We start from the raw sequence: 16,683 nt of genomic DNA on the forward strand, positions 1-16,683 counted from the left end.
GTAACGCCGTCCACACGGATCTGATCCATTGACAGAGCGGTGGTTGAAAATCGCTATTGTGGGAGATATGAGCGAAAAGCTCAATGTGCTGCGGGATAAAACTGCGGTTATAATTCATGACATTGCGGCGTCCGTTTGCAGCATGTCACAGAGAGATTTTAGGAAGTAGTTTTCTGTTGCAGTCTGGGGCAGAAAGTGAGGTAAGATGAAGAGGGGATCTCCCAATTGTTGTATTGAACCTTCGAAGCGTGTTGTAAAAACAGTTGTGGGATACGATTGTTTTAATCTTTGTTTAAACACATCGTGTTGCCTTTCCCAAAACTAGTTACTTCAAAACAGCATTTTTTTTTTGTAGCCAGTGTAGTACTTGTCAAACAAACATCATTAGTCTTACATCATTTAATTTACAGGATGGGCGACTTGAAGTGTGGTCCTTTTCCATGCCTTAATTGAAGTTATGTCTGCCCCTGACTTTATCTAATATTTATTATTTCAAGACGAAATTAAAAATGCAATTGCACGACATTGTGTAAACGGGAAGGGCACCAGACGTTGATGTAGTATCTAGAAGTCATCAACAAATTTGTTTGGCTAGTTACCGAGCATAATTGGAAGATTATGTTCATGTTTTTCGTCACTGTCAGTTTTTCCATCAGCAGTCTTCCGGATTGTGTGTGAAACCATCAGGTTGTACGCATTATTTTTTTAACCTGTGAATTATCAGCTCCAGCTCCAACCCCAATAGCAACTTGCAGCCTGGTTGGGTTTGTCCCTCGCCTTATTTTTTTTTACAAGTCCCGCCTTGTACAATACAGTGTGCAGGAATTTCTATCAAAAGCTAGAGTCCCAAATATATTCGCCTCAAAATAATTTACATGAGCAGCCGATTCTTCATGGATAACCGGAGATCTGAAGATTCTTCTGATTTTTCACTAATCTGTCCCTTCAAAACCATTCCTGGGGTTCTTCCTGTGTGACAGTGGGTCGAACAGGTATCACTGGAAGGTCATTGCTGAGGGAACTTTCCTTAGATTGGCCGGTTCCCTGAGACTGGGTTATCGCGCCTCTAAACAGTGAGCGAATACTGATTGATTCCGTCTAGACAGGTTTGCAGCTTTCATTGCCAGTTCTGCAGTGAGGTGAATGTTAACATTCACGTGCAGCTTGCAAACCAAAAATACTGCAGATGCAGGCAATCTGAAACCCCAAACAGTAAACAGTGCTGAAAATGCTCAGCACATTGGCCTGCTGGTCTGGGAAAGGCGGCGTTTGTATGTGTGTGGACTCAGGAAGATGTGGGGATGGACAATATGGAGATTTGACGCCAAGTCTGTGTAATATTGCCGGCAAGTAAGACTTTAAGTAACGTTTCCCAAGTCAAATGCAAAACGAAAAAAGGTTGAAGTGCTCGGGAAGCGGACAGAGCTTCGTTTGAAGTAGACATTTGACCGTCAGCGAGAAGATGTTTTATTATTTCAGTGAAGAAGTGGAGCGAGTGGACGGCACCAACAATGCGGCAAGTCTTACACCTAAACAAATATCGGGACTGATTACAGGTCAGACTTGTTGTCATTCACCATCTTCCCTCCATCATAAGGCCAGAAATGGGGATGTTCACCGACTGTCGCACATTAGGGGAGGCGATCGTATTATCTCTGGACTATTAATCCAGTTTCTCAGCCAATGTCCTGGGTTCAAATCCCGCCACGGCGGAATCTGAATTCAATATCTCGAATTAAGAATCTATTGATTGACAAAACCACTATTGATTTTCAGGGGAAAAACTCAGCTGGTTCACTTAGGGAAATAAATCTGCCATCCTCACTTCCGAAATGCCTCAATTCTAACAATCGTTAAATAGCCTCAACAAAGAGATGAAACTGACATGGGCTACCTGACATTAACCTGAGCACCCGAAACGGCAAAAGTGGTCCTGTCCACCTTACAAACATTTGGGGCTAGTGCCAACATTGGGGGAGCTGCCTCACAGAATAGTCAAACATCAGCCTGATATAATCATAGTCACAAAATCTTACCTTACAGGCAATTTTGCAGACACGAACATCACCATCTCAGGATATATCCTGTCACACAAGCAGGACAGAGGTGGTGGCATAGTGGGGCATAAAATCTGTAGAAAGTTGTCCTGGGAATCCTCAACATTGGATCCCATGTCTCAGAGCAAGGAAATCTCCTGCTGATTACCATGCACCATCTTCCCTCCACTGATAAATCAGTCCTCCTCCACACTGAAAAACACTTAAAGGAATCACTGAGGGTGCAAGCTGTACTCCAGGTGGGAGATTTCAGTGACCACTAACAAGAGTGGCTCAACAGCAATAGTAATGATTGAGTTGGTTGGGTCCTAAAGGATGTATCTGCTAGACTGGGTCAGCAGTAGGTGGTGAGGGAACCAACAAGATGGAAAAGCAAACTTAACCCCACCCTTACCAATTCACCAGCTGCAGGTGCATCTGTCCATGAGAGAAAGAATATCAGTAAGAGTGAACACTGCACAGTCCCTGTAGAGACAAATATCCTCTATCGTGTTGTGTGGCATTATCACTATGCTAAAAGTGACAGGCTTCAAACAGATTTAGCAACTTGACTGGGCATCTAGGAGGTGCTGTGGGCCAACAACAGCAGCAGAATCATCCTGCAACATAATTTGCAACCTCATGATCTGGAATACCCCCCACTCAACCATTGCCATCAAGCCAGTGGATCAACCCTGATTAATGGAAAGTGCAGGGGGGGGTGCATGTCAGGATCGGCACCAAGCATCTCTGAAGATGAAGTGTCAACCTGGTGAAGCTAAGAGAAAAGGACTACTTGTCTGCCAAACTGCATAAGCAGCAAGTGATAGATGGAGCAAAGCAATCTCACAACCAATGGATCAGATTTAAGTTCTGCAGTCCTGCCATATCTAGTCACAGATGATAATGGACAATTAAACAACTCACTGGAGGAGAATGCTCCAAAAGTAACCTCATCCTCAATGATGAGGGAGCACAACACATCAGTGCAGAAGATAAGGCTGAAGCATTTATATCAGTCTTCAACCAGAAGCATCGAGGGGATGATCCATCTTGGTCCCCTCCAGTGGTTCCCAGTATTATAGATTCCAGTCTTCAGCCAATTCAATTCACTCTAAATAATATCAGGAAATGACTGGAGACACTGGATACTGCAAATCCTATGGCCAAGACAACATTCTGTCAATAGTATTGAAGAGTTGTCCTCCTGAATTTGCCACCTGCCTAGCCAAGCTCTTCCAGTACAACTAAAAGACTGGCATCTTCCTGACAATATGGAAAATTGCCCAGTTATATTCTGTACATAAAGGGTAGGACAAATGCTGTCCAACCAACCACAACCCATCAGTCTACTCTTGATCATCAGTAAAGTGATGGAAGATGTCATCAACAGTACTATCAAGCAGCACTTGCTCATAATAACCTGCTCACTGAAGCTCAGTTTGGTTTCTGCCAAGGTCAATCAGCTTCTGATCTCATTACAGCCTTGGTTCAAACATGGACAAAAGAACTGAATTCCAGAGATGAGTTGAGAGTGACAGCCTTTAATATCAAGGCTGCATTCGACCAAGTGTGGCATTAAGGAGCCCGAGCAAAACTGGAATCAATGGGTATCAAGGGGAAACCTCTCTGCTGGTTGGAGCCATACCTTTCACTTAGGAAGATGGTTGTGGTTATTGGAAGACAATCATCTCAGCTCCTGGACATCTCCGTAGGAGTACCTCAGGGTATGTCAGAGGCCAAGCCATCTTCAACTGCTTCATCAATGGCCTGCCCTCCATCATAAAGTCAGAAATGGGGATGTTCACCAATGATTGCGCAATGTTTGGCACCATTTGCGACTGAAGCAGAAATGGAACAAGATCTGGACAATATCCAGGCTTGGGCAGACAAGCGGCACGTAATATTTGCACAACTGTCAGGCAGTGACATCTAACCACCGCCTGTTGACATTCATTGGCATTACCACCACTAAATCCCCCACTATCAACATCCTGGAGGTTACAACTGATGAGAAATTCAACTGGACTTGACATATTAATGTAGTCGTAACAAGAACAGGTAAGAGGCTAGGACTACTGCAGGAAGTAAGTCACCTTCTGAATTCCAAAACCTGTCCACCATCTACAAGGCATGAATCAGGCATGTGATGCAATACACCCAACTTGCCTGGATGGGTGCAACTCCAAGAACACTCAAGAAGCTTAACACAATCTGTGACAGGACTGTTGCTTGGTCGACAACAGGCCCACAAGCAAAAACTCCCTATACCATGGATGTTGAGTAGCATTAGTGTGTTCTATCTACAAGATGTACTGAACAAATTTGCCAAAATCTTTAGACAGTGCCTTCCAAGCCCATGAACACTTCCATCTGGAAGGACAAAAGCAGTAGACAAATTCTACATCCACTGGTTCCTTTTTGTCAGCATGTCTTACTTCTTCAAAGAACTACAAAGACTCCAAAAAATGTTGACTTTGCCTGATTACCTTGAGTTTATCTAAGTGCCCAGTTATAACATCTTTAGCAATAGCTTCTAACATTTTTCCTATGACAGATGTTAAGTTAACTGCAGTTGCCTTCCTTCTCCCTGTGTTTTGAGTAAAGGAATTAGCCATTTTTCAATCTATTGGAACCTACCCTGAATCGAAGGAATTTTGGAAAATGTGAACCAACGCATCAAAATCTAATGAACCACTCCTTTTAAGACCATAACATGAAGTCCATCAGGAAGCAGGGGCTTGTCAGCTGCAGCTCAGTACCACCTAATTTTCCTGAGGTTCCCATCTTTTCTCCATTTCCTGATTTAAAAGAGAAGAACTTAGATAAATGAAATGGGGTTACTATAGATTAAAAAAATACTTGTGAAAAGGTTGTTGAATCTCAAAGTGAATCAGTACCACATATAGATGGAAAACATCATTGAATAGTAAAGGAAGTAAGACAGAAAATAGCAAAGGATTTGACCACAATCTTTCAATCACCTCTGGAAATGGAAGTTGTGTTTGAGTACTGGAAGATTAAAATATCACACCCTTGTTCATTGAGGGAGAAGAAGTTAAACCAAGCAACTCTGAACCAATTAGTCTAACATGGATAACGGTTAAAGCTTCCAGACACCTAAATTACAACAAAATCAGTATTCACTTAAAAAAGACAGCTAAGGACAACCAGTACAAAAATGTGAAAGGGAAATGATCTCAGAGAAACTTAAGATAATTCTTAAGGAAATAATTGAGCTCACTGCTAAAACAGAAATGCAATGGATGTATGTAAATGGATATTTAAATGTATTTCATTAAATTTTTGAAAAGAACGTATGAACAAGGAGCAGGAGTAAACAACTCAGCCTATCTAGCCTGCTCTGCCATTCAATACGATCATGGCTGATCTGATTTAATCCTCACTCTACATCCTGTATATCCTCAATAATCTTGCATCCCCTTGGTAAACAAGAACCTGTCTGCCTCTGCCTCTGCCTTAAAAATACTTAAAGATTCTGCATTAATGCCTTTTAAGGAAGGGAGTTCAGAAAACACAACCATCCGAGTAGAAAAAAAATTCTCTTTTCTATCTTAAATGGCTGACCCCTTATTTTTAAACAATGACCCCTAGTTTTACATTGACCCACAAGAGGAAACATCATTTTGACTCCACCCAGCCCAATCCCCTCAGGAAATAATGTATTTCAATGGAGTCATTTTCATTCAATCAATTAAAGAGGTTTGTGGTCAAAATTAAAATGCATTTTTAAATATTATGGCAATGCATATAATATATAATATTGTCATGTAAAGTAAGATTTTATAACAATACAATGCTATATCAGAGGGTAAGAGATTGTGCAACCTTAGTATATGGCCATAATGTGTTGCTGGAAAAGTGCAGCAGGTCAGGCAGCATCCAAGGAGCAGGAGAATCAACATTTTGGGCATGAGCCCTTCTTCAGGAATGAGGAGAGTGTGCCAAGCAGGCTAAGATAAAAGGTAGGGAGGAGGGACTTTGGAAATGCAATAGGTGGAAGGAGGTTAAGGTGAGGGTGATAGGCCGGAGTGGGGGTGGGGGCGGAGAGGTCAGGAAGAAGATTGCAGGTTAGGAAGGTGGTGCTGAGTTCGAGGGTTGGGACTGAGACAAGGTGGGGGGAGGGGAAATGAGGCAACTGGAGGAATCTGAGTTCATCCCTTGTGGTTGTGGTTGACGTCACTTCCGTCCCCACCGACCTTGCAGCCTCCGCGATCGCCGCCCAGACAACCGCCTCCACGATCGCCAGGACACCACAAGGGATGAACTCAGACTTCTCCAGTTTCCTCATTTCCCCTCCCCCAACCTTGTCTCAGTCCCAACCCTTGAACTCAGCACCATATTCCTAACCTGCAATCTTCTTCCTGACCGCTCTGCCCCCAACCCCACTCCGGCCTATCACCCTCACCTTAATCTCCTTCCACCTATCACATTTCCGACACCCCTCCCCCAAGTCCCACCTCCCTACCTTTTATCTTAGCCTGCTTGGCACACTCTCCTCATTCCTGAAGAAGGGCTCCTGCTCCTTGGATGCTGCCTGACCTGCTCTGCTTTTCCAGCAACACATTTTCAGCTCTGATCTCCAGCATCTGCAGTCCTCACTTTCTCCTATATGGCCATAATGCCAAGATGATTCCAGATAATTAAGCGTGGATTAATTACCAAGTACAAATTGTAAGCACAGATATTGTGAGTAGTGCTCTCTCCACCTATATATTCTGTGCCTGTGCGCCCCTCTCCACTTCACCTGACAAAGGAGCAGTGCCCAGAAAGCTCGTGATTGTAAATAAATTGGAATTTAACCTGGAGTTGTGTGACTTCTGACTTTGTTTACCTCAGTCCAACACTGGCATCATACTTACCTTAATGTAATTTTATTATTTAAAGCCAAGTGGAAAATCTTATGGCAACTTATTTTAAAAGGCAAATAAATTAGTTGTGAAGATTTAAAGAAGGAAGAGAAAAGTATCAGCTGAGCAATGCAACTATCTGGTAAGAAAGTGCAGGGTAAAAATATGAGATAAAATGAGAATGAAGGTGAAATGATCTGATATGTTGCTAAGAGAACAAATGTAAGATGATATGTGAACTATATGCTGATAGAGAGGTATGTGCAATACAATACAAGGCATTTGCCAAGAATATGCATAGAAGTAATGAAAGGTACATTGAGGCAAAGTAAATATGGGATTAGAATATTTAGAGATGTTGCTTCTCCTTTTAAGACAGCCCCTTGGAATTGAGGATGATTTGCTTCCACTCTGGTTTGATGTGTTTTGAGATGGCAGATAAATGCAGTAGGCAATTTCCAAACTCTAACACTTGCAGGGCATATGATGCTGGACAATCTGGCAGATGAGTTTTTTGGGGATCTGCGCAATCTCTCTTCATTCCTGATGAAAGGCTTTTGCCCATAACATCGATTTTCCTGCTCGTCGAATGCTGCCTGACCTGCTGTACTTTTCCAACACCACACTCTTGACTCTAATCTCCAGCATCTGCAGTCCTCACTTTCGCCTCATCTTTCTGACATATCAGTTTCACCTTTGCCTTTCTAAATGAAGCTTCTCCATTCTGATTTGGCACAATCCAGGGACAGGTGAGTATGTTTGACTTTTTCATAGATTCTTTGAAGGCATCCTTAAAATATTTTTGCTGCCTTTCTGAAAATCTCCTGCTGTGACTGAGTATTAGATAAAACAGCTGTTTCGGGAATGACATGTCCACCCAGTAGAACAGGTTCTGAGTAACTAGTTTGTGGTGCTGGCTTACAAAAGGGTGCCCTTTCATGCCAGCCAGTTTGATGGATCTTTTAAAGATGCAGCTAATGGTGCATCTCCAGCACCCTGGCGGCCTGCCACAGTGTCCATGTCTGTGTAACATTTAGAAAACATGGGGATGACTGCAGTCCAGTGAATGGCGATCTTAGCCTTGAGTGTGAGATACTGATAATTAAATACTGTCTTTATCTTTCGATCAATGTCTGAGCTGTCACTGTTTAAGAAGGATGGTAAAGACAAGCCAGGGAACTATAGACCGGTGAGCCTGACCTCGGTGGTGGGCAAGTTGTTGGAGGGAATCCTGAGGGACAGGATGTACATGTATTTGGAAAGGCAAGGACTGATTCGGGATAGTCAACATGGCTTTATGCGTGGGAAATCATGTCTCACAAATTTGATTGAGTTTTTTGAAGAAGTAACAAAGAAGATTGATGAGGGCAGATGTGATCTCTATGGACTTCAGTAAGGCGTTCGACAAGGTTCCCCATGGGAGATTGATTAGCAAGATTAGATCTCATGGAAAACAAGGAGAACTAGCCATTTGGATATAGAACTGGCTCAAAGGTAGAAGACAGAGGGTGGTGGTGGAGGGTTGTTTTTCAGACTGGAGGCCTGTGACCAGTGGAGTGCCACAAGGATTGGTGCTGGGCCCTCTACTTTTTATCATTTACAGAAATGATTTGGATGCGAGTATAAGGGGTGCAGTTAGTAAGTTTGCAGATGACACCAAAATTGGAGGTATAGTGGACAGCGAAGAGGGTTACCTCAGATTACAACAGGATCTGGACAGATGGGCCAATGGGCTGAGACGTGGCAGATGGAGTTTAATTCAGATAAATGCGAGGTGCTGCATTTTGGGAAAGCAAATCTTAGCACGGCTTATACCCTTAATGGTAAGGTCCTAGGGCGTGTTGCTGAACAAAGAGACCTTGGAGTGCAGGTTCATAGCTCCTTGAAAGTAGAGTCACAGGTAGATAGGATAATGAAGAAGGCGCTTGGTATGCTTTCCTTTATTGGTCAGAGTATTGCGTACAGGAGTTGGGAGGTCATGTTGCGGCTGTACAAGACATTGGTTAGGTCACTGTTGGAATATTGTGTGCAATTCTGCTCTCCTTCCTATCGGAAAGATGTTGTGAAACTTGAAATGGTTCAGAAAAGATTTACAAGGATGTTGCCAGGGTTGGAGGATCTGTGCTACAGGGAGAGGCTGAACAGGCTGGGGCTGTTTTCCCTGGAGCGTCAGAGGCTGAGGGGTAACCTTATAAAGGTTTACAAAATTATGAAGGGCATGGATAAATAGGATAAATATACAAAGTCTTTTCCCTGGGTTCGGGGAGTCCAGAACTAGAGGGCATACGTTTAGGGTGAGAGGGGAAAGATATAAAAGAGACCTAAGGGGCAACTTTTTCATGCAGAGGGTTGTATGTGTTTGGAATGAGCTGCCAGAGGATGTGGTGGAGGCTGGTATAATTGCAACATTTAAGAGGCATTTGGTTGGGTATATGAATAGGAAGGGTTCGGAGGGATATGGGCCGGGTGCTGGCAGGTGAGACTAGATTGGGTTGGGATATCTGGTCGGCATGGATGGGTTGGATCGAAGGGTCTGTTTCCATGCTGTACATCTCTATGGCTCTATGATACATTAGAGGCAATGAACACTTTATTGCCCTTGTCTGTCTTCATCGAGGGAAGACACCCAAAATATGGAAAATGTTCCACATTCTCCAGGAACTCACAGTGAGTTTAATTGATGAGGGGAGATGTTGTGCCATGGGGGCTAGGTGGAAGAGGATCTTAGTGTCTTTGGAGCTTAATAAAGACCTATTTTCTTATATGCTTAGAAGAAAGAACTGTGCCTATGGGAAAGTTGTGGGAAATTGGAGAGGAGGGTCAGTGTGATGGCACAGCCATTCTTATGTTGAAGAGAAATTGGGGGAGTGTGGGGAGAGGGATGAATGGTAAGTGGAGACAGAGCCCAGAGAAAGAGAGAGGAGAACCCAGTGAGCGAGAGAGAGACATGAAAGGGGTTGACAGGTGAGGGGATTATTGATAGCAAGCTAGGACAGATGAGAAGCTGACTAAGTCATAATAAGAGCTGAGAGATGATGAGAATGGATTTGATGTGCTGAAACCAAGTCATGTCATGACAGGTTCTAGGTGGAGGAGTGGGTAAAAAATATGGAAGGACAGAATCTGCCTCTGAAGTTATTGAACTCGATGTTGAGAATCTCAGCGGCTGCAGGATTCCGAAGTGGAAAATAAGATGTTGTTCTTCGAGCTTGCTTTGATGCTCACTGGAACACTCAGCAGTTTTGCGACAGAAATGTTGCCACAGGACCACAATAGTATGATGAAATGTTAGGCAACTGGAAGCTTGGGGCCATTTTTAGACAGAACTTAGTGTGTTTTGTCTCCCCAGTGTAGAGGAGACCACATTGTGAACAACAAAGGCAGTAGATTAGATTGAATGAAGTGCAGGTAGATGGCTGCTTTACCTGGAAGATGTGTCTGGGGCCTAAGATACTGAGGAGGGAGAAGTAAATAGCCAATTTCATGGGAAGGTGCCATGGCAGTGGGAGGAGGTGTTGGGAATGGAGGAGGTGTGGTCCCGGGTGTCCCAGAGGGAATGGTTCCTATGGAATGTTGACAAGGGAGGAGGGGGCAATATGTGTCTGTTCATGGCAAACTGCTGAGGGTGATGGAAATGGTGGCTAATGATCCTTTGCATGCAGATGCTGGTGGGATGGTAATTTAGGACCAGGGGAGCCCTACTGCTGTTATGGGAGGGAAGGAAAGGGATGAGGGCAGGAGTGAGGGAGATGGGTCAGACTCGGCTAAGGGCCCTGTCAACCACGTCAGTGATGAGACAGATGGTGCAGCAGCCGGATCTCTTGTGTTTTTTAAAGGCATTTATCTGTCAATTTGAGGGAATGAGAAATAAAGTCAGCTTTGTGCATTTTTAATTGTCTCTTTTGTTTTTTTTTCTTTCATCCCCTCCTCCCATCTTCCTTTCAGGACAGCAGCAGCTTAGCAGAGACTAATCCAACTGTACACAAGCAGTAAATATTCAATCACTTCTTGGGGCAGATTAAGATCTCAGTGCAAGACTTTGTGTCTTTTCATCGAAGCTTTAGGAGCTTTATCAGTTAATTGTGCAAACACAGAGGAATGTTTAATGATACTGAAAAGAAGCCTGTGATTTATTTAATTTTTCACTTTGCTTGGGAATTCTACCTGTGGAGCCCTAACAATAAGGGGGCTAAGAGTATAAGGAAATGCAAATCAGGTTTATGGAAACCTTTGTTGTGTATGCTTTTGTGTACCACTTGTTGAGTGAATATATTTAAAAAGTTAATTAAACACCTCACACCGGTGCGCTCAGACAGCTGTACTTAACCATTGGAGAAGCAATGCTTGAGAGAAACTGGTATACCACAGACTGTCTCTGGCTTTGGTCATTCTTTATTCATTGCAAATAATAACCTCTTGATATGCTTCAATGATAAGACAGCAGCAGTACTTTACACAGCAAATTAGTGAAGGAGTTGATCTTCAGCATTGCTGCAAGAGCATTAATATCTTCCATTTCAAATAAACAATGGCATTTCATGATCTAAAGATTAACGTTTATATAGTGTCCTTAATGCAACAAAACATTGCAAGTTGATTCACCAATGTTCTTACAAAAACAAAATATGATGCTGAGCAACATAAATAGATGCTATGCTATTTGACCATAGGGTCAAAGAGGTTGGTTTTAAGGCACATCTTAAAGGAGGAAAATTAAATGAGAGGTGTAGGGATTCAATTCCAGAGCTTGGGACCTAGGCAACTGAAAGCACAGCTACCACTCGTGACCTAGTTAAAATCTTTGATGCTCAAGAAATCAGAATTCAACACGTAGAGATTTTGGCCGTCTGTGGGCCTGGAGGAGAACGTGCGATAGAGAGAGTGGGGAGGGAAAGATCTTGAAGGAATTTGCAAACTGAAAGAGAATTTTAAATCAAATCAGGAGCCTATGTAGGTCTTTGAGCATAGTGGAAGAAAATTAGTGCGAATTAGGATGTGACACAATTTTGGATGACTTCAGGAGAGTAATCAAGACAAGAAGGATGAGCTGAGGCGGGGTGAAGTTGAGCAATCTTACAGAGGTGGACATAGGTCATCTTGGTTCATAGAAATCATGCGAACTCCATACAGACAATTGGCCAAGGCTAGAAACAAACCTGGGTCCCTGGTGCTGTGAGGCAGCAGTGCTTACCACTGAGCCACTGTGCTGCCTTAAATGTAAATATGTTGCAAGTATACAGTGGAAAGCTATTGTCATGGTCAATAACATTGTTAAAGCTACTAACAATCTTGTTTAATCTAAGACAATTTCAGGGAGAAGGATAAATTTGGCAGATAGGGAATGGAGCCGTGAGCAGAAAGCAAAACAAAGGCTTTGGTCAATATTTAATTAGAGATTCAATGCAGCACTGGAGATTGGATAAACAATTTGATAATTTATCAACAGTGAAGTAGTTGAGGGAGGTGGTATGATGAGGAACTGGCTGTCATCAGCATACATATGAAAGCTAACCCTGATACAAGGTGGATGACAAGGGAAGTTCAATCTATTCCTATTCACGCATAAAGAACCTACAGACGTCCATCAAAGTATCCAACCAAATCTTGCAGTTATTCAAATAATGCTTTGTACTATTTCTTGATGGCTGACGATTGGAGACCAGAACCTGGATTCCTTCAATCAAGTTGAAGAAATTGTGCTAATTTTCAGTGTTTTGACTCACTGTTGCCCAGAGAAAGCTGGTTCAGTGCTTTACAGGGAATGGTTCAACAGGTAAAATCCAGAAATGACTTAAACATCAGGATGTAGGGGATAGAAGTGTGGCCCAAGTTTTGATTTGCCTGGGAGGTGGTTGAGGGGAGAAGGGGTGGTGGTACGCAGGTGTAAAATTGGCCTTGTGGAATGATTTACCTGTTTCCTTCTGGACACTTTTAAATAGAGAATGGCTAGGGTGGAGCACTGGGCATTACAGTGAACCGCACACAACCAGGAGCTAGCCAGTAAAATCTCCTAAAGTGTACATTGAGGGCCTTGGGGAGCTGTTCAGTCAGTGGTCAGGCCCAACAGCTGAATCCCAGTCAGATCAGTGAGGCAGCTTGGGCAAGTGTCTCAAATGCCTTTTTTAACCTCCATAATAGCTATGTCTGTTGGACAGTAATAGCCATAAGTCACACAATGGTGGAGTTACCCCATGAAATTGGAGGTCTGCAGCTGTGATCTATATAAGTTTCAACTTTAAATTCAGAAACGTTTTCAGAGGGTGGTCCTTCCAGCCCCTATTGAAGTGCCCTTCCTGTCTTACTTACACCAGTAGTTCCTACCTCCAACAGTGAGGCTGTTGATCACACAGGGTTGGAAGGCCTTCTATTAGACTTCCAGCCACAGGTAACCACCTACAACCTGAACCATCCAGTAACACATGCCCGTTGGCTGGATGCACAAAAATTTTATTGGGAATGAGGACCAATGAGATGTGAAGTTCAAAACTGAAGATACACAGGAGTTTTGTGTGTGAACTCAACCTCAAAATCACCAATGGGTTGGGGGTAGGGGGAAAACTAGATCAACAGGGACAAGGCTGACAGGATGAGTTTGTGGGATGCACAGACTGGATGGGGGAATGGGTTAAGACAAGATCAGTGGGATGTAGAAGATGAGATCAGAGGGCACTGGGCTAGGGAAGGAGGGAGAACGAGGTTACTAGGGGAGGGTGTTAATGGGAAGTGGAGTTGGTGAGGCCAGGAGCCAGGGAGTGAGGCTGGTGTGGTCATGGTTTGGGGAGTGAGGTTGGAGACCTGGGAGACAGAAATGAAGCAAGGCTGCAAGTTTGAGAGAGGAGCTGCAAAGGGAGAAATGGTCTGCGAAAAGGAAAGCAAGTCTGCAAAGGGGAGAGGGACAAAAGAGAAGCGAAGAGGTGGAAAGGGGAGAGAGGAGTTTAAACTTTTCAAAAAGGGAATACCCAGCCAACTGGGAAGCAGGAAAACTGAAGTAATTAATTCTTTTCAGATGACTTGCTGTCTCTCACCTAACGCTGCATGAGTTCAGGAACTACCATTTGGGGGAAAATTGTATGTGTGAATTTATAGTGAATAACTTGTCAATTGTATCATTTAATATTGATCCATTTTCATACGATTTTGATTTACAAGTTATCATGATACAAAGTGTCATACAGGCTTGTGGAGCAGAGACAGTGTTAGAAACAAACATGGAGCCAGTCCACAGCCAGTGTGTTTAAGATGCTGAATTTTTGTGCATGCAAGTGTATTATGTTTTAAAATATCACTTGTGATTAACTTGCGCCTTTTGTCTTATGCCATTTAAAATAGCATGGTGTCAGGGAAATTAGTGCTTTAATTGTATATTGTGCTTTAATTAGAATGAAGCAGTGATGATTATTAATTAATTCTTCTAATTTTGCATCAGATTGATTGCAAAACCCTCTATATGTTAACACAAATACAGAAGACATTGATAGTATGTGACTGCATCACCTAATAACTGAGTTAGCGACAATGGAACAGGAGCCCATGATAATCAAAAATAGTCCTGTAGAAAATCTAAAGATGAACTCTTCAAAATAAATTATTTTGACCCCTGGTGCTGATGTTCATGTCCTGATCACAAAAAAAATCCTGCTCACTGTGTCTGTCTATTGTCATTTGGGTTTATGCTTATTTCACATGAACTTTGTCTGTGATTGTTCAATTGAGAATCTGCCCAATTTATATTAAAAAAAGTCTACTTTGCACTGGGCTGCTGTTTGCCCTGATGACATTGTCTGAAAGATTGACAAAGACACTTTTTCTACATACCTGAGAGAAGGAACAAAAAGACCACTCACATCCATATTTGCACTTCATGGTGTATGGAAAATTGTAAGAAAATCCATTGAGTGTTGCATTCAGAGTACACCCAGCTTATTGTGAGTGTGTCAGGCACATTGCAAAGTAACCCACAAAGATTATCTCTGGTTACAGAAGCCAAAAAAAAATGCCGTGTGGTTTGGCCGCAAGCACATAGGAAATTAAACAAGGATAAAATAAGGATACAAAATGTTATTAGACTATTTTGGATCACAGTGGAAATTTGAAATGCTTTTAAAAATTAGCTTTCATCATTATTGTCATTCACATTATTTTGTTAAAGGAGCATTGCCCTATATACCTCTCTGTACCTTTTAAAATTTACTTGTGGTATCTGGATAATGCTTAGGGGCAAATTTGTGGTCCATCATCTCTTGACCTGAGTATGTTGTTGGGCATACTTCTAAAACCACTGCAATTCTTTCATGATGGTGTGTCCACAATGGTGTTAGAATTTCAGAACATTGAGCTGGTGACAGTGAAGTGATACACATGCCAATTCTGTGATGGGTGGAAGGTTATTGATATGTCCATTCACTGTTTATCCACAGCTGGTTAATTTTCATACAAATATGTGATGAAAAACAGCCTTCAAAAAAGTATTTCAAATTTCAGAATGACCTTGCATTCAGAGAAATGGTAAGGTTCTCAGAAGTGGCTTGTGCTACCATGAAAAAGATCTGACAAACCCAGAAAAGAGGGCTTCAATAATATAAATAAGCACCACTGCAGTAAGTATGGATATAAATGGCATTTCCTTACAGTCAAAGAATTGAAAGACTGGATTGTCAGCACAACGGCATAGATGCTAAATTTTGTTCGTCATGGCCCTGCAAGCTTCATATCTTCTGACAGGCTCTTGTAGCCATTATATTTATATAGTTCATATGTCATCTACTGTATCCATTGCACCAGATGTGGTCTCCTCTACATCAGGAAGACAGGATGCCTACTTGCAGATTGTTTCAGAAAACATCTCTGGGACACCTACCAACCAACCCCACCACCCTTTGGCTGAACAGTTCAATGCCCCCTCCCACGTTGCCAAGGACATGCCTCTTCCATTGCCAAACCCTTACCATCTGATGCCTTGGGACCCTGCAAACACATGGGAGCAATGTGGATTTCACCAGTTTCCTCATTTCCCCTCTCCCCACATTATTTCTGTCCAAGCCTCCAACTCAGTACCACCCTCATGACCTATCCATCACCTTTCCCATCTATCCACTCTTCTCCCTGACCTATCACCTTCTCCCTCACCTTCATCTACCTATCGCATTCTCAGCTTCCTTGCCCCTGCCAACTCCACCCCCCCTCCTATTTATCTCTCAGCCCCACCCACCCCCAGCCCACAAGCCTCATTCCTGATGAAGGGCTTATGCCCAAAACATTGATTCTCCTGCTCCTCAAATGCTGCCTGACCTGCTGTGCTTTTCCAGCACCACTCCCTCGACTCCGATCTCCAGCATCTGCAGTCTTCACTTTCTCCTATTTATATAGCTGATCCAGTTTAGTTTTTGGTCAATGATAAACCACAGAATGTTGATCATGTGGGATGCAGTGATTATAATCCCATTGAATAGCAAAAAACAATAGTTAGATTCTCTCTTCTTGGTCAGTGATTGGTATTTGTTTGGCACAAATGTTACTTCCGCTTTTCAGCAGAAGTCTGGAAATAAGTCTGGCATAATTAGTTTTAAAAAATGAAAATTGCTTAATAGCTATTACAGAAATGTGGCTATTAGGTGACAGTGACTAGGATCTCAGTTTTCAACATGCCAGAAAAATAGATAAAAAGGAAAAGCAAGTAGGTAGCTTTGTTAATAAGGGAAAATATCAATGCTGGTGGTTGGTAATGATATAGGTGCAATAGGTCATCATGGGGAATTAGCTTGGGTAGAAATAAGGAG

Source organism: Chiloscyllium punctatum, chromosome 11 (assembly GCF_047496795.1).
Source record: "Chiloscyllium punctatum isolate Juve2018m chromosome 11, sChiPun1.3, whole genome shotgun sequence".
Taxonomy (NCBI): Eukaryota; Metazoa; Chordata; class Chondrichthyes; order Orectolobiformes; family Hemiscylliidae; genus Chiloscyllium; species Chiloscyllium punctatum.